Genomic DNA, 19440 nt, shown 5'->3' on the forward strand with positions numbered 1-19440 from the left:
TATTATACAAATTTTTAAAATATTTTTAAAAGATTTTATTTATTTATTTTTAGAGAGAAAGAATGGAGAGAGAAAGAGAGGGAGAGAAACATCAATGTGTGGTTGCCTCTCACGTGGCCCCACTGGGGACCTGGCCTGCAACCCAGGCATGTGCCCTGGCTGGGAATCGAACCAGAGACCCTTTGTTTCACATGCCCATGCTCAATCCACTGAGCTACACCAGCCAGGGCCAAATTATATATCTTATAAGGAATCTGTATCTACAACATATAAATAACTCTACAACTCAATAATCAAAAGACAAATAACCCAATTGGAAAATAGGCAAAAGGATTCGGAAGTCAATTATCCAAAGATAAACAAATGATCAAGAAGCACTTAGGAAGCTCAACATCATTATTTATTCACTAGGGAAGTGCCAACTGAAAACTCCTCTCCCTATCCCCATGTTAAAGCATGCATATTATCTTCAACGAAGCAAAATTTCTATAAAAATAATAAATGAAAACCAAAAGATAGTGTTCCTTATTACTAAATAAAAGAATGTAAATTCTTTAAAATCATGCTTCAATAAAGCTGATAAAATGTAGATTTTCAAGAGATTTTTCTAATATTAAGATGATTACTGAATGCAGCTCCTATTATATTTTCTATAAACCTTAATGTATAAAAAAATACAGTAAATTTTTTTGTTTGGTATGCAGTAAAAACTTCATTGTCTCTCAAGGATCAAAGGCATTTGAATAGCTACTTAGGATCAAAATTTTTTTCCTGAAACAGCTAAGCAAAATCAAGTGACATATACATAAGCTTCCTCATAAGCTGCTTATATTTAATTGCATCCATTTATTTTATAGTTACTTTCTATAATTTAAGTGTTCAATTTTGGAAAATGATTAAATTATGCAAAATACAGAAGATGGGTCATGATGGCATTAAAGGTTTACTGAAAGTATATATTAATAGGAAATAAGTATAAGCTTTAAAATGTTTTTACAAGTTGAATTACTTTAATTATGTAAAAAATGTTCATAAAACAAGGCTGAAGGAAACACATTCACCCCCAGTGTAAAACTATAAATGCTCACAGAGAGAAAAAATTTCATAAGCAAGGATAAATTTCCACTAAAATAAATATAAATGCTTCTATTAAAGGAAAAGTATCAAGTAGAAATAACAATTACACACAGTTTTCTTTTCATAAGCTTTCATACTATGAAAATGTAGAAATCCCTGAAGCAACCAGAAACTTCAACAATGTTCTATATTGCCAGTTCCATGCCACTTGAGTTCAGGTACTACAGGAAGAAAATGGTAACTTAAACTTTGAATCACTAAGACATCTAAAAACAAAGGAGATGAAACAGGTAACAAGAAGAGACCTTCAGGGAGAGAAGGGGGAGCTAGAGTGCAAGAGGCGGAAGAAAAGGAGAGAAGTAAGAAATGGAAACAAGGAAAGTTGAAGAGGGTAGGGGAAGAAAAACAGGAGACCAGGAGGATGAAAACAAACATTCTAGGAAGGCTCAGGCCCTTTCAAAAGGGGAAGAGTAAGCCCAAGGGCAATTATATTATGTTTTCATTTTCTTTCTTCCTTTTCTCCCATCATCCTTAAATTACTACTACATGAAATTACACTCTACAAATAGCTTTCCAATACACAATAGCAATTTAGGATCTCAGTAAGCTATCACAGTCACATTAATACTGCAAGAGCTGCAATAAGGAATTCTCCAAGATACAAATTAATCCAGGAAATTCTCCAATTTACAAAAAAAAGATGGCTTCGGGAATCATCAAATTTCAAATCTTAACACCCATACAACTAGCACTCATACCAACATATATATGACAAAAATCACATGTTTAACTATTGTCAGTTCTAGGCTATATACTACATGAGAAAAAGCTTTCCTTTCTCTCAGTTCTGTCACTTTGGAGCCTCACTTCCCTCATCAGTAAAATAAGAGTAGCAGCCCTGGCTGGTGTGGCTCAGTGGACTGAGTGTCTGCCTGCAAACTGAAAAGTTACTGGTTTGATTCCCAGTCAGGGCACATGCCTGGGTTGTGGGCCAGGTTCCCAGTTGGAGGCATAAGAGAGGCAACTAGTTGATGTTTCTCTCACACATCAATGTTTCTCTCCCTCTATTTTCTCCCTCCCTCCTCTCTCTAAAAATAAATAAAATCTTTTTTAAAAAGGGGGTAGTAAACTGAATAACCACCCCCACATAAATCTGTAATGGTAGAATATAATGGAGAAATATTCATGTTTCAGAATTAAATAAGTATTCAGCATTCAAGATAAGTGATAGCATCATTTACTATACACCGTAACTTTCAAGATGTCTACTTGCAAAATAAAAGCTGGCCATATAGCAACCAAAATCCTCTAATCCTCCCCAGCTCTTTTTTTTTTTTTAAATGATCCATGAAACCCAGAGGTCTGGAAACCATTTTTCTTACACCACTTATAAAATAATTACCTCAAATGAGTCTGATAATAAAAACAAAAGAATATACTTTTGAATACTGCCTCAGATACAGCAAGAGCTCAACAACGGTTGGTGGATTGAATATAACTTGCTACAGAGTAAACAATTTTCCAAGTACTGCATCAGTAAACTGGTGTACCTAGACAAAAAAATGTAGATTTTTATTTGAAAATAATATTAGAATTCTATTTTGAGTGAAGAATATGGCTGAGAATACTGAATTGAGGTTATGAAATATTATATTCAGTCTCTTTAAGTCTGAAAATTAGCCAGACACTATTTTCAGTATCACTGTCTACAAGTTCTGTGTTTGCAAAACTAAGCCCTCTTATTATTGGCTGCTGCCTGTCAGCATATTTGGCGAAGATGGAAGGCCAACAACAGGTCAACAGTACACTGATTCATACTGCAGAGCATTTCAATAGCCCCAGTAAGCTTTTCTTTATGCAGTAATTTCTTCTTTCAACTAAGCTCGAACATTATTTTTCAGTCAGGTTCTTCCTGAATACCAGTCTTATGGAAAGCTAAAAAGAAAAATCTAAATTTGAGTCACTAACTTGCAGGATATAATGGGCCCTGCTATTTTGAAAAGGAGGAGTATAATACCTATGCAGATATAGAAACAGGGTAAGACAGTCTTACAATAGTAGTTATAATTGGGTGATGGATTTACAGGTGGGGCTTTTGGTTTTTCTTTTCTGCTATTTGCTTTTTAAGTTTCTTACAGACATACTTTGTAATTAGTGGGGAAAATCTAGAAAGCAACAGAGGGGAAAAAAACCCTCTGGTGGAGGGGAATGAAGGGGGGAATAGAATAACTGTAATAGCATAATCAATAAAATATATTTTAAAAAAAGATACAGTACTTAAAGCTGTGCTGTACTGATACATAAAGAAACTATCAATGAAACAGAAGAGAAATCCCTAAAATACCACAAATATGGAAATCTGGTATATAGTAAAACTGCATCTAAAATCTGTGAAGTGATAGGACAACTGGGTAGCCATCTAGAAAATAAGTAACACTGGATTCTTATCTCACACTCTTTACCAAAATTAATTCCAGATGGATTAAAGGTATAATATGCAACTGCCCAAATGTATAAATCCTGTTTTTATCCTACACAGAAAGCTAATGGGCAAAAATAACAAGTATCTTAAACTTAAAATTAAAAAATACCTGCCTTATAAAAAACTTAGAAAATGAAAGTTATTTTTAAAGTCAAGAAGCTGTAATGTATGTTTTCTCACTAATTACTCTTGCAAATGAGGTTTTACCAAGTTATTAATCACATGGTATACTTAACACTACAAGAAAAGCAGCTAGTAACTCAACACAAAGTTCATTATTACCCATAGTTTAATAAAAATTGGTTATAGTTGAATACCAACTCATTAAAATGTAAAAAGCAACAAGAGGTTTACTGAACCAAAACATCATCTCCTTTCCAACTCTTTCAAAAATCACATTACACCCAGCTGCTGTGGCTCAGTGGTCTGAGCACCAGCCTGCAAACCAAAGGGTCGCCAGTTCAATTCCCAGTCACTGCACATGGCTGGGTTGTGAGCTAGGTCTCCAGTTGGGGACATGCAAGAGATGATAGACTGATGTATCTTTCACACATTGATGTTTATCTCCCTCTCTTTCTCCTTCCTTTCCCCTCTCTCTAAAAATAAATAAATAAAATATTTAAAAGAATTTAAAAAAACAGAAGGGAACTATTTCAACTTGATAAAGGGCATCAATAAAAAAACCTACAGTTAACATCGTACCTAGTAAAAGACTTTTCCCTCAAGTTCAGAAATAAGGCAAGGATGTCCATTTTCATCACTGATATTCGACATTGTACTGTAAGTTCTAGACAGTGCAATAAGACATGAACAAGAAATAAATGGTATCCAGACTGGAATAAGCAAGCAAAATCTGTCTTTTCTTCACAGACAACCTGACCTGTAGAAAACCTAGTAGAATCTACATAAGGATACTAGAACTAATATCTAAGTTTCTAAGATTGGAGGCTAAGATTGATATTTAATAATTAACTGCATTTTATATACTAGCAATAAACAAATTGAAATGTTAAAAATCACCATTCACAATAGCACCAAAAATTATGAAACTCTTAGGGATATAAGAGTTCGCACACAAAAAAATGTGAAAAATCTGTACACTGAAAACTAAAACTGTTCAGGCTACTTTAACAAAATACTATAAACTCAATGGCCTATAAAAAACGGAAATGTATCTCTTCTAATTCTGGAGCTGGGAGTCAAAGATCAATGCACCAGCAGATCTAGTGCCTGGTGAGAGCCTGCTTCCTGGTTCACTGACAGCTATCTTTTCACTACAACCTCCTAAGACAATGGAACTGGGCAAGGAAGCTCTCCTGGGCCTCATTTATAAGGGAATCAATCACAAAGGTTCCCCACTTATGACCTAATTACCTTCCAAAGGCCCTCCAAATGCCATCACCTTTGGAATTAGGTTTCAACATATAAATTCAGGTAGAAGGGAGGGGAAGGGGGTGAACAAATAGTCTATAATTAAGACCTAAATACATAAATATATACCATGACAATACGCCATAACACTCAATATTTCTAAGATGTTATTTCTCCCCAAATTGATCTATAGTCAATACGATCCCAAACAAAATCCTACCAGGCTTTTTGCAGATATTCTGACAAGCTAATTCTAAAATTCGCACAGATGCAAAGAACCTATATAGCCAAAACCACTTTGAGACACTTCCTGATCTCAAATTTTATTATATAGCTACAGTTATCAGGTAGTATAATACTGGCATAAAGACAGACAAATAAAGCAAGAGAATAGAACAGAGTCCAAAAATAAATCCACATATATATGGACAAACTATTTTTAAGCTACAAAAGCAGTTCATCAGAGAAAGGGTAATCTTTTCCACAGAAGGTACCAGAACAAATGAATATCTATATTCAAAAAATAAAATAAAACCAACCTTCCACATCTCACAACATGTAGAAAAATATTACTTTAAAATGGACCACAGACTTTGTAAAACCTAAAACTATACACCTTCTAGAAGAAAACATAAGAGAAAATCTTTCTGACCTTGGGTTAGGCAATGATTTCTCAGATATTAACACCAAAAGTACAAACCAAATCAGAAGACAGAAAACAGATACCGTATGATTTTACTTATATAGGGCATCTAAAAGAAGCCAAAACAAATGAACAAACAAAACAAAATGGAACCAGAAAACAGAGAACAAACTGGTGGTTGCCATAGGACTGAGGTTAGGGGGATAGATGTGTAGACCAAAAAGGAGTTCTATGAAAATTAAATTCACAGGGTGATCTAATCATAAATTCCTAACGGGACAAGTCATGGTAGATAGTCACACCCTAGGTATGTAATTTCTTTAGTAAAAGACTTCCTTTGCCTTAAACAAGCACCATCCATTGTTTCTGTGAATCTAGGTTAAGCTTTGAAATGCCCCCATTTCAGACTTGTCCTTCTAAAGTTTGACCACCAAAGAGCACAAAATCTTAACTATCCTGTAATCTGATTAGGGTATTGCTTTCTCTCACTTTCATGTAAACTTCCTTTCTGTCCTCCTTAATCTCAAATGCATAAAAGAAACTGCAAACTGTTATTTTTCCAAGCATTTTTCTCAGTCTGTCGAGACCTTGCTTCTAGGTGTTTTTCCCTGTTTGACTCAAATTTTTACAAAAATTCTCTACGGGTTTGGACATTCTTATATGAACAGGTGAAAAAAGTGAAGGAGAGTAAGAGACACAAACTTCCAATTATAAAATTATACAGCACAGGGGATATAGTCAATAATATTGTAGCCCTGGCCAAATAGTTCAGTTGGTTAGAGCATCATCCCAATATACCAAGGATTCAGGTTATGGGGTAGTTCAAGACATGGCCCCTTCCACTACCCATGATAAGGGCTGGCCATGGGGCCCCTGGCCAGAGGGAATGTGCACTGAGTTGGGAATGGATTGTAACTCCTTCCTTATCTCCATTTGGGAGCCACTTCTGGTCCTATGACTGCTTCTTGACCTTTCTTTCTGCACATATACACTGATGTAATATAGTTTAGAGTCACAGGTAAAACACACGCTTTCTTTACCTAGGACAAATTATAACAAGCCTCAGACCAGAGGAGGTGCAATCTCTCTCATACTGACCTGCTGCCATGAGTACATTCCCCTGTAATATAATAAACGGCATGTCCACATTGGCTAGTCCTCTGGGCGATTTTTTCTGAATATCACGAACACTTAAGCAACTCCCTGATTTGGGGCTCCTGTGCTACAGAGGTTCAATTCCAGGTCAGGGCACATACAAGAATCAACTAATGAATGCATAAATAAATGGGACAACAAACCTATGTCTCTCTTTCAAATCAATAAAAACATGTTTCAAAAATATTGTAATAACTTGGCATAGTGAACAGATGGTTACTAGACTAATGTGTTGATGACACTGTAAGCTATAAAAATGTTGAATCACTATGTTGTACACCTAAAACTAATATACTATTGTATGCAAACTATGATAAAAAGAAATTTTATGAGGTCCAAGAAGGCAGCAGCATAGAACACTGATCTCACCCACTCCATTGGCAGACTCAAATATATACATATACAGAGAACAATTACTCCTGTGAGGTAACTGAGGGCTTGAATGAAGAGCTTCTGAACAAACAAGAGACAGTACAGAGAAGGCTGGGAAACCAGGGGAACACCCTCCTAGAGCTACGTGAGGAGTCTGGAGAGGTGGAACCCAGAAGCACCATTGTTTACACATCCACCTCCATTTCCACAGGGCAGGCAAGAGCTCTGCTTGGGTGCTTTGGCTTACCTGCAGGATCATGGCATGTTCCGAGTTCCCAGCTACATTACAGGACAAAAGAAGGTGGGAACAACAGGGCATCACAACACACTTCCTTTCCACGAGAGCCACTCCAGCCCAGCAAGCCAGTGCTCTAAGCAGTCCAAGCACCTGCCTGGCTCCCATCAGTATCCCTTAACCAGGCATGTCAAATTCATTTTCACCAAGGGCCACATCAGCCTCTGGTTGCCTCCAAAGGGCCGAATGTAATTTCAGGACTATATAATGTAACTACTCCTTAACAGTTAAGCAAGAGGTTGGCACTGCTGCTGGGTAGAAACAAGGTGCCAGGCTGGACAAAAAAAAGGTGGAGGGCCAGATTTGGCCTGCAAGCCTTGTGTTTGCCACCTGTGCCCTAAACTGTCCGGCACAGAAAGCCTACCTGCAGAGGTCACTTCTACGCAAGACCACTTCCTGTAAAACAAACAAGATAAAGAAACTGCGTAGAATTGGCTGGGGAGCCATGGGAGCTTGCCGGGCACTACCAGAATTCTCCTGGGTCAGTGGTGCAAATGAGTATATTGTTTATGCCCCCCCACCTCTTTAGGGGAGGTGTGGGCAGTATCCAGGTGCTGTGGCCTATGTGCAAGGTCACTATGATGTGTTCTAGACAACTGCCTGAGCCCGTGGCAGCCCCCATAAAGGGAACAAGCAAGATCAATAGGGTATTACTACATGTACCTGGACTCCCCACCTAGAGAACCTCTGGATAGGCCAGTGCCCCACACACCTTAGGTACCCACTTGGCTCCTAGCAGCCTGTCAAAACAGTTGGCACACACAACCTACACACAGGTCAATTCTACAAATGGTCACTATTTCAACACTGGGGGAGAGAGCTATTTTGTCAAATTCATATAAACTAGCATAGAAAGCCCAACAAAGTGAAAATACAGAATATCTTATAAATGAAGAAACAAGAAAAGCCCCAGAGGGAAAAAACAAATTAAGAAAATAGCCCTGGCTGGTGTAGCTCAGTGGATTGAGTGCGGGCCTGCAAACCAAAGGGTCGCCAGTTCGATTCCCAGTCAGGACACATGCCTGGGTCACAGGCCAGGTCCCCAGGAGGGGACACATGAGGGGCAACCATACATTGATGTTTCTCTCCCACTCCTTTTTTCCCCTGTCCCTTCTCTCTAAAAACAAATAAATATTTTTTTAGATAGAAATAATACTGGGACGATGGAGGTGTAGACAGACACACTGTGACTCCTCCCACAACCAAAATAAGGACAACAACAATTTAGAAACAAAATAACAACCAAAACTGACAGAAAATTGAACTGTATGGAAGTCGGACAGCCAAGGAGTTAAAATAGACACATTCATCCAGACCGGTAGGCAGGTCAGAGTTGGGCAGCCAAACAGAGAGGGGTCGTGGCATGAGAAGCAGTGACACTGGGTGAGCAAGGCACCCTGGGTACGAAAGACGGCAGCAGGTGGACCCTGGGCACAGGGTGGCAACGGGCAGACCCAGTGAGGTGGTGATTGTGAAGCAAGGCACTGCGAGCAAGGTGGCTGGCTGACTGGGCAGTGGTCCCTCGCACCCGGATAAACCAGGCAAAACTGGGGAGTGACCCACAGTCCCGGCACCAGGAAATAAAGCCTCAAAACACCAACTGAAAACACCTGTGGGGGTTGAGGTACAAGGAGAGACTCCCAGCCTCACAGGAGAGTTCGTTGGAGAGAACCACAGGGTCCTAGAATGTACAAAAGCCCACCCACATGGGAATCAGCACCAGAAAGGCCCAGTTTGCTTGTGGGAAGAGGCAGCAGGGACTGAGGTCCAACGGAGCACAGAGCAAGCACCATTGTTCCTTCTTGGACCCCGCCCCCACATACAGTGTCACAACCCAGCAACTGGGTTGCCCCACCCTGGTGAACACCTAAAGCTTTGACCCTCACACATAAAAGGCGCAAGACGACAAAAAAAAAAAAAAAAAAAAAAAAAAAAGGCCCAAAATGAAAAAACAGATCAACGCTCCACAGCAAATAAAACTAAGCATCCAAGAGATAGCCAACCTGTCCGATGCACAGTTCAAAGCACTGGTGATCAGGATGCTTACAGAATTGGTTTAATTTGGTGACAAATTAGATGAAAAAATGAAGGGTATGCTAAATGAAATGAAGGAAAATGCACAGAGAACCAATAGTGATGGAAAGGAAACTGGGACTCATATCAATGGAGTGGACCAGAAGGAAGAAAGAAACAACCAAACAGAAAAGAAGAAAGAAATGAGAATTAAAAAAATAGAGGAGAAGCTTAGGAGACTCCAGGATACCTGTACACGTTCCAACATCCGAATTATAGGGGTACCAGAAGGGGAAGAGGAACAGCAACAAGTGGAAAACTGATTTGAACAAATAATAAAGGAGAACTTCCTCAATCTGGCAAAGGAAATAGACTTCCAGGAAATCCAGGAAGCTCAGAGAGTCCCAAAGGAGTTGGACCCAAGGAGGAACACACCAAGGCACATCATAATTACATTACCCAAGATAAAAATGAAGGAGAGAATCCTAGAAGCAGCAAGAGATAAGGGGACAGTCGCCTACAAAGGACTTCTCATCAGACTGTCAGCGGATTTCTCAAAAGAGCCCTTACAAGCAAGAAGGGGCTGGAAAGAAGTATTCCAAGTCATGAAATCCAAAGACCTACAACCAAGATTGCTCTATCCAGCAAAGCTTTCATTTAGAATGGAAGGGCAGATAAAGTGCTTCTCAGATAAGATCAAATTCAAGGAGTTCATCATCATCATCCAGCCCTTATTATATGAAATGTTAAAGGAACTTAGCTAAGAAAAAGAAAAAATATGTATAGTAAAATGCCGGCAAACTCACAATTATTAACAACCACACCTAAAACAAAAACAAACTAAGCAAACAACTACAACAGGAACATAACCACAGAAATGGAGATCACATGGAGGGACAGCAACAGGGGGGTGGTAAAGGGAGAGTGGAGAAAAAGTACAAAGAATAAGTAGCATAGATGGTAGGTAGAAAATAGATGGTAGGTAGAATAGTACAGGAAATGTAGAAGCTGAAGAACTTAAGACACATGGACATGAACTAAAGTGGGGGAATGTGGGTGGTGGGTGGGAGAGGGTGTTCAGGGTGGAGGGGAATGAAGGGGGGGAATAGGATAACTATAATAGCATAATCAATAAAATATATATATATTTTTAAAGATTTTATTTATTTATCTTTAGAGCCGAAGAGAAGGAGAGAGGGAGAGAAATATCAGTGTATGGTTGCCTCTCATGCATCCCCTGCTGGGAACTGACCTGCAACCCAGGCATGTACCCTGACTGGAAATCGAAACCGCGATACTCTGGTTCGCAGGGCCGCGCTCAATCCACTGAACTACACCAGCCAGGGCTAATAAAATATATTTTAAAAAAAGAAATAGTACTGGACTTCTGGTTAAGATAGAGGTGTAGATAGACACACTTCTCCTCCTTGCACAACCACAAGAAGGATCACAACTAACCTCAAAACAAAAAACACCCAGAATTTCCATAAAATCGAACTGTATGGAAATCTGACAACCAAGGATTTAAAGAAGCCATATTCATTCAGAGGGGTAGGAGGGGTGGAGACAGGGAGCTCAAGCAGAGAGGATACAGTATAATGGAGGCGAAGCAGCCAGCCAAACAGGCAGTTCCACATTCCCTAGGGTAGATAAAATCAGTAGGGATACCTCGGAAGCAAGTGAACCCAGCCCCAGACCAGACCACGTAGTCCAGGGTTCCACTGCCAAGAAAATAAAACCTCATAACTTCTGACTGTAAACACTGGTGGGGGTTGAGGCAGCAGAAGAAACTGCTGGTCTCCCAACAGAGTCCATTTAAAGGGCCCACATGGTCCTAGAATGAATCAAAACTCACCAGTTCTGGCCCTGGCTGCAGGTTTAGCTCAGTGGATTGAACATAGGCTGTGAACCAAAGTGTCGCTGGTTGGATTCCCAGTCAGGGCACAGGCCTGGGTTGCAGGCCAGGTCCCCAGTGGGGGCCATGTGAGAGGCAACCGCACATTGATGTTTCCCTCCCTCTCTTTCTCCTTCCCTTCCCCTCTCTCTAAAAATAAGTAAATAAAATCTAAAAAAAAAAAAAAACAAACCTCACCTGCTCTGGGAATAACAAAGGGACAGCAGCTAGAGAGACAACAGTCACATACAGGAAGGGGGTGAAGTGACTGGAAACGGGGCAACTGCAGAGCAAGCCTCAGTAACAATGTCCCCTCTCTGACACCTCCCCCACATAAAGTTACAAAGTGGTGAAGTGGGTTGCTGCATCTTGGCATATACCTAAGGCACCACCCCATACAGATTAACAGGTGTACTGGGCCAAGAAGTCAAAGTAGCTCTACCAAATACACAGAAACAAACACAGGAAGGTTGCCATATTGAGGAGACAAAGAAATATGGCCCAAATGAAAAAACAAAACAAAATCCCTGAGAAAGAACTAAGCAAAACAGAGATAGCCAACGTATCAGACACAGAATTCCAAACACTAGTCATAAGGATGTTCAGAGAACTCACTGAGAATGGCAAAAGCATAAGGGAAGAAATGAAGGCTACACTAAGTGATGGAAAGAAGCTGGGGTTCAAATCAATGATTTGGAACAGAAGGAAAAAATAAACAGTCAACCAGTACAAAATGAAGAAATGTAAAATCAAAAAAAAACAAGGAGAAAATAAAAAGACTCTGGGGTATCTCCAAAAGTGCCTATATCCAAATCATAGGGATACCAGAAGGAGATGAGGAAGAGCAAGCAATTCAAAACTTATTTGAATAACTAATAAAAGAAAAAATTTCCCTAACTTGCTGAAGGAAAGAGACATACAAGTCCAGGATGCACAGAGTCCCAAACAAGTTGGACCTAAAGAGGGCCACACCAAGATACATTATAATTTAAATGCCAAAGGTGTAAGATAAAGAGAATCTTAAAAGCAGCAAGAAAAAAGGAGAGTTACCTACAAAGGAATTCCTGTAAGACTGTCAGATGATTCTCAAAAGAAACCTTGAAAGCAAGAAGGGGCTGGAAAGAAGTATTCAAAATCATGAAAGGCAAGGACCTGCAACCTAGATTACTCTATCCAGCAAAACTATCATTTAGAATGGAAGGGCAGATAAAGTGCTTCCCAGACAAAGGAGTTCATCATCACCAAGCCATTATTACATGAAATGTTAAAGGGACCTATCTAAGAAACAGAAAATCAAAACTATGAACAGTAAAATTACAGCAAACTCACAACTATCAACAACTGAATCTAAAAAACAAAAACAAACTAAGGAAACAACCAGAACAAGAACAGAATCATAAATATGTAAATCATTTGGAGGGTTATCAGCAGGGAGAGGGAAGGGAAAAAATGGGGGAAAAGGTACAGGGATTAAAAGCATAAATGGCAGGCACAAAACAGACAAGGATGTTAAAGAAAGTATAGAAAATGTAGAAGCCAAAGAACTCATATGCATGACCCATGGCCATGAACTAAGAGGGGGAATGCTGAAGGGAGGAGAGGTACTGGGCAGATGGGAGCACAGGGGAAAACACTGGAACAACTGTAATAGCATAATCAATAAAATATACTTTTTTTAAAAAAATATTTTATTTATTTATCTTTAGAGGGGAAAGGAAGGGGAGAGGGAGAGAAGCATCAATGTATGGTTGCTTTTCATGCGTCCCCTGCTGGGAACTGGCCTGCAGGAAACCGGCCTGCAACCCAGGCATGTGCCCTGACTGGGAATCGAACCGCGATTGTCTGGTTCGCAGGCCCGCGCTCAATCCACTGAGCTACACCAGCCAGGGCCCATAATCAATAAAATATACTTTGAAAAAATAAAAGAACTAATACTTATTCTTCTTAAACTATTTCAAAAATTGAAGAGGAATAAACACTTCCAAACTCATTATACAAAGCCAGCATTACCTTAATATCAAAGCCAGACAAAGACATTACAAAAAAAAGGGGAATTACAGGCCTATATTCTTCATGAACAGAGAGGTAAAAGTTCTCTATAAAATATTAGTAAATTGGATCCAACATTAAAAGAATTATAAAACATGACCAAGTGGGATTCATCCCAGGGATGCATGATGGATCAGTATCTGTAATATATATCACAATAACAAAATAAATAATAAAAGCATCTGATCATCAATAGATACTGGAAGAGCATTTGACAAAATCCTTTTGTCAACATCTTTTATGATAAAAACTCTCAACAAAATGAGTTTAGAAGGAACATATCTCAACATAAGGACTATATATGACAAACCCACAGATAATTATCATCCTCCTACCCACAGCAATCAGACTAATCAGAAAGAATGAAGTAAAACTCTGATTATTTGCAGATGGCATAATACTATACATAGAAAACCCTGAAGACTCCACCAAAAATTATTACAACTAACAAACAAATTCAGTAAAGCTTCAGGATACAGAATCAATATGCAGAAATCGGTTACATTTCTATACACCAATAACAAATGATCAGGAGAAATTAAGAAAACCACATTTATAATTGCTTCAAAAAACATAATACACCTAGAAAAAATTAAACCAAATAATTGAAAGACATTGAAGAAAGAACTGAAACACATACAAATAAAGAGAAAGATATACTTTGCTCATGGACTGGAAACCATAAAATGTAAACCATAAACCAAAACTATAAACCTATTTTTGCCTACCCCTGTATGCTACAAACCATGAGGAAAAAAGAGTTTGAAAATTTCAATTCATTAAAATTACACTTTTCCCCCCCAAAAGAAGTAGGAAGAAATGAAAAAACAGGTCACAAATTGAGAGGATATTTGGGATCCATAAATTAACTAATAATAAATATACAAAATATATAAAGAATTCAATCAGAATAAAAACTCAAAATAAAAATAGGCACAAAACTTCACAGAAGGGGCACAAATGGCCTATGAACATATGAAAAGATGCTCAACTTTAGGAAATTAATAAAAACACAACAGATACCATTTCAAACCCACTAGATTAGAAAAAAAATTTTAAGTCCGACAATATTGCCCTGGCCTGGCTTGGTTGAGCAATCATTCAGTACACCAAAAGAATGTGGGTTCGATCCCCAGTCAGTGCAATTATCTAGGCTGTGGGTTCAATCCCTGGCCAGGAGGCAACAGATAATGTTTCTCTTTCATACTGATGTTTCTCTTCTCTTTCTTTCTCTCCCCCTGCCTTCTTCTCTCTCTAAAATCAATGAAACATATTATCAGGTGAGGATTAAAAAGTCTGACAATATCAAGTGTTGGGGAAGAATGAAAAACAAAACCCACACAAGCTGGCTCTTGACTCAGGAAACACAACATTCACATTTACCATGAACCAATTCAATGACTCAAAAACTGCAAGTGTTTAGTAATAAGCATTAATCAACTGACAATGACCAATCCACAATTCTGGGAATACGTTCAAAATACTGCCAAATACAAACTTTGGCCCTTAATGAACTGAGTCCAACCTGATTCAGCAATACAAACAAGAAAATTTTTAGTCACTTGTTCAGTTTCTCTACTTTATTTTGTTAAGTACAAAATAGTAAGGTATTCATTTCCTCCTAAAATACTGATGACATCTTAATTGACTAAAATTTTAATGAACTGCCCTAACTTGTGTGGCTCATTTGGTTGGGCATCATCAGCAGAGTGAAAGGTCACTGGTTCACTTTCTGATCAGGGCTCATGCCTGGGTTTTGGGTTCACCCCCTGGTCAGACACATAGAAGACAACCGATCAATATTTCTCTCTCACATCAATGTTTCTCTCCCTCTCTCTCCCTTCCCTCTCTCTAAAAATAACTAAAATCTTTAGAAATTTTTTAAAGATAAGGAGAAAATCTTTTTTTTAAAGATTTTATTTATTTATCTTTAGAGGGGAAGGGAAGGATAGAGGGAGGGAAATATCAATGTATGGTTGCCTCTTGTGCATCTCCTGCTGGAGACTGGCCTGCAACCCAGGCATGTGCAGAAAAAGAAATTTTTTAATGAACTATTTAACATTCCAATAACACTACTATTTCAGTGAGAACAAGTAGTTTAAAGTAGCATGACTTTAAAACTAGTGTTTACACAATTTACTTGATAGGAATTATACAGAATGGCCCTGTGACCACCTAAGAGGGGCAAAATGGTGCAACAGATGCAGTAGAGGCATTTAAAGTTGGCAGGTACTACCATTTTATAGATGTAACTTTAGATACCTAAATTACTCAACTTCAGCCCTGGCTGGTATGGCTCAGTGGACTGAATTCTGGCCTGCGAACCAAGGGGTCACTGGTTCCTTTCCAAGCCAGGGCACATGCTTGGGTTGCAGGCCAGGGCCCCTGTGGGGCACACAAGAGGCAACCACACATTGATGTTTCTCTCCCTCTCTTTCTCCTTCCCTTCCCCTCTCTCTAAAAATAAACAAATAAAATATTTTTTAAAAATTACTCAACTTCCATGATCCTCAACATCTAGAAGGACGAGTTATCACCAACCGACCACCTGATCAAACAGTATGGATTAAATGAGATTATGTAAAGTGCTTCACAGTGCCTGGCTCATTAGCACAGGCCCAGTGTTGGCACCTTTCCCTTTGTAAATGTTGCTACCGTCACCTAAAATTTTTAAGCCTGAATTATAATTCTCATTCATAGAAAAACATTACTCTTACATTCAAATTATTTTCCAACGTTATAAGAAATTGTGGGCTATAGGTTAGAAGAGCAATCCCTTCCTTCTTTCCCTAACAGAATCTTTCCTGTAAGAAAATAGAGTTTGCCCTGATGGGTAGCTCGGTTGGTTGGAGCATCATCCTGTATACCAAAAGGTTGGAGGTTCAATTTCCGGTCAGGGCACACACCTGGTTGAGGGTTCTATTCCCCACCCCTGTCAAGTCACACACAAGAGGTGACCTTACAAGAGGCAATCAATCAATTTCTCTCTCTCTCTCTCTCAAATCAATAAATATATCTTCAGTGAGGGTGAAAGGAGGGAGGGGGGCAGGAAGGAAGAAAGACAGTCAAGTATTGTTTTTTTTTTTATTCTAAGAAAAAGTTTATTTAATATTTAAGGTACTGCATACTACTTGAGAAAGATTGTCTAAAGAAAAGTACATGATTAATGATGAACTGATGGTTGGTTTGGGGGGGGTTTGGTTGGTCTGTGAGGAAAAAGGTTTACACTAAAAAAAAACCCTCAAAACATTCAACAATATGATTAAAGAACAAGAAATATTTATAATTCTGGTATCTACATTCTTGGCTAATGAAAAGATCTACAATGCTGAAAATACTTGAGAGAATTTTAGTCAATGAATAAACCTCAGAAATCTCATTTTAAATACATCACTCTAGTCAAGACATAAAAGAAAAAAATACACAAGACAAAGTGACATTTGTCAGTCCAAGAAATATGAACTACCAACCACTGATGAGAACAGTCTACAGACCTAATATTTTATCAGGATACTATTACTATCTTCTTCAAAATCAAAATGAAACAAGCCCTGGCTAGTGTAGCTCAGTGGATTGAGCATGGGCTGCAAGCCAAAGGGTCACAGGTTTGATTCCCAGTCAGGGCACATGCCTGGGTTGCAGGCCAGGTCCCCACTAGGAGAGGCAACCACACATTGATGTTTCTCTCCCTCTCTCCTTCCCTTCCCGTCTCTCTAAAAATGAATAAAATCTTTTTTAAAAATTAAAATGAAACACCCTGGCTGGTGTAGCTCAGTGGATTGAGCGCGAACCAGAGTATCTCGGTTCGATTCCCAGTCAGGGCACATGCCTGGGTTGCAGGTCAGTTCCCAGCAGGGAACACACTAGGAGAGGCAACCACACATTGATGTTTCTCTCCCTATCTCCTTCCCTTACCCTCTAAAGATAAATAAATAAAATATTTTTTAATTAAAATGACAACAAAATCTTTCAGATATACATAAAATGTACCATGATGAGGTCATGAGTCAAACACAAAAGAAAAATTCTGGAAGTTTTTATATTTACAAACTTTACTTTTCTTCCTCTGTCTTCATTTCTAAAATAACTCTTTATCTTCCAATGAGGCCATAGCAAGTTATTTGCTATGCAGTGATAGAAATGATTACTAAAGAAACATTATTATTACCATTTCCACAATTATAATGACTTATTAATACAACACACAATAGGCATTCGGTAAGTGTCAAATAAATCACAGAAAAAATATAAAAAGAGGACAGATTAGAAACAAAAATTTAATTTAAAAATTACACTTAAAAATAAGTTAGTGCAAAAAAATAAATTAATGTAGACAATGTAATACTTTAAACTTTGGACATTTCAGTCTTTGCTACAAAATAACACAGAAACCCTCAGTTTAACTTGTTTGAGACATTAACTAGAAAGGGCTAGCTATCGCTAATGACCAAGTGTCCTGTTTTTCCGCCACCAAATCTGACAAAATTTTTAAAGAGAAACGTCTATCATACCTATCCAAATTCTCAAATACTAACATGCAATTGAGGAAAGAGATAAAGCACTAGTAAGTGCAGTTAGAACACAATATGTTTAACTAAATTACCAAATCTGGTTTGCAATACTCCATGGTGTCTAAAAACTCTCAAGAAAGTTTCGGTTTAATATAAAATCTATTTTTATCCTCAGCCATACTTTTAAGAGGCTACTCTGAAAACCAGTACATGTGGCAACAACACTAATACCAGAGATTACTGATATAGATCAAATAAACTGTAACTTGATGTTCCTCAAGAAAGATTTGGGGCTGTTTCAGAGGTACAGGTGGACTGTACAGGTAGCAACAGAAGTGGCGAGATAAACATACCTTGAGAAGACCTGACAATGTCAAAGATACCCCCAAAGATCACCCACCCCCGGGTATGTTCTCCTCCCTTTCTCCTACACCTCATCACCTCTGGGAGAACTAAATCTGCACCTCAAGTCCGCAGCCCACCCTCAACTCCACATCACTTACCTTCTTTACTAAATCCTGGATCCACCTCCCCGGAATTCTCTAATTGCTACCAAGCTCTCACTCCACCAAGATAGATGTCACCAGCGCTTATCTTCCAGTAGTTTATTAGTCCCCTTAATCCGAACTCATTTTCCCACAACCCATCTGCCCTTCTCCCCTTCCAACTCACCCGACCCATCTCCCCGAATCCTCCCCAAGTCCGGATCTCTGACCCCTTCTCTCTCCCATTCACTCACCTGCTACTCCTTTCATCCAGCTGGGCCTCTAGCCTCTTTCCCCGCTTCCCTCCCCCATCAGTCTCCCGGTACCGGCACCCTACCCCCAACTCCGCCCCTCTGCCCCCTCCCCCAGAAGGAGCCCCCCCTCACCTGAACGCCACTACAGCCGCTGTCCCAAAATCCGAGAAGTGCTAGCGCCGGCCGACCTCCCTGGCTCGGTCCTCGCTGAGCTTTTGACGGACCCTAGGGAGAGCAAACGCCACCACCTTCAACTCTATGCGCCCCAGGCCAGGCCGTCACTGAAGCCACAACCAGTACCACAACCGCCATGTTGAAGTCCTACTTCCCTCCTCCTTTCCCTTATCGCCCCGCCCTTTTTGGGCGTCTGATGTCATGGCGCCGCACTCCACGCCCACTGGGCCAATGGGAGGGGCCGATGGTGATGTAACTAATGTCTGTTCCAGTACTAAACTTCGGCTACTTGGAGTTTAGCAATCCGAATGGGTGAACCCTGCTGACCCGAAGGGAGGGAAGGAAAGAGGGGGTTGATGAGAGGGTAAGGCTTAGGGGTTGGACAAGAGGATTTAGAAAGACGGGTTGAAATTTAGGGACCAGAGTTGAAAGGGCAGAAGGCAGATGAGATTCGGGAAAATGAGTTCAGATTTAGGGAACTAATACATTACTGGGATGGCCGCAGTAAATACCTGACGGGAACGGAGATGCTTGAAACACGAAGAGAAGCATGAAGGTTTACCAACAAGACCTACTTGGGAATCAGAATGTCTGGTTTGTGATCCCTAGTCAGTGTCCTAGCATTTCTGGTAATGGCCTCACTTTCTCCATTTACAAATGAATGG

General features: G+C 39.4%; 1 protein-coding gene across 2 annotated transcripts in view; it reads right to left on the minus strand.

Annotated features, from left to right (window-relative positions):
• The window catches only part of UBAP1 (ubiquitin associated protein 1), a 59635-nt gene extending 40704 nt beyond the window's left edge, over nucleotides 1-18931 (minus strand). For both annotated transcript variants that reach the window (XM_037151595.2, XM_037151594.2), the window contains exon 1: nucleotides 18734-18931. The gene's annotated coding sequence lies outside the window, so the exon portion shown is untranslated. The remainder of the gene's footprint in view (nucleotides 1-18733) is intronic.
• Between the last annotated feature and the right edge of the window lie 509 nt (nucleotides 18932-19440).

Source organism: Artibeus jamaicensis, unplaced genomic scaffold (assembly GCF_021234435.1).
Source record: "Artibeus jamaicensis isolate MK-2021 breed Jamaican fruit bat unplaced genomic scaffold, CSHL_Jam_final scaffold_1964, whole genome shotgun sequence".
Lineage (NCBI taxonomy): Eukaryota > Metazoa > Chordata > Mammalia > Chiroptera > Phyllostomidae > Artibeus > Artibeus jamaicensis.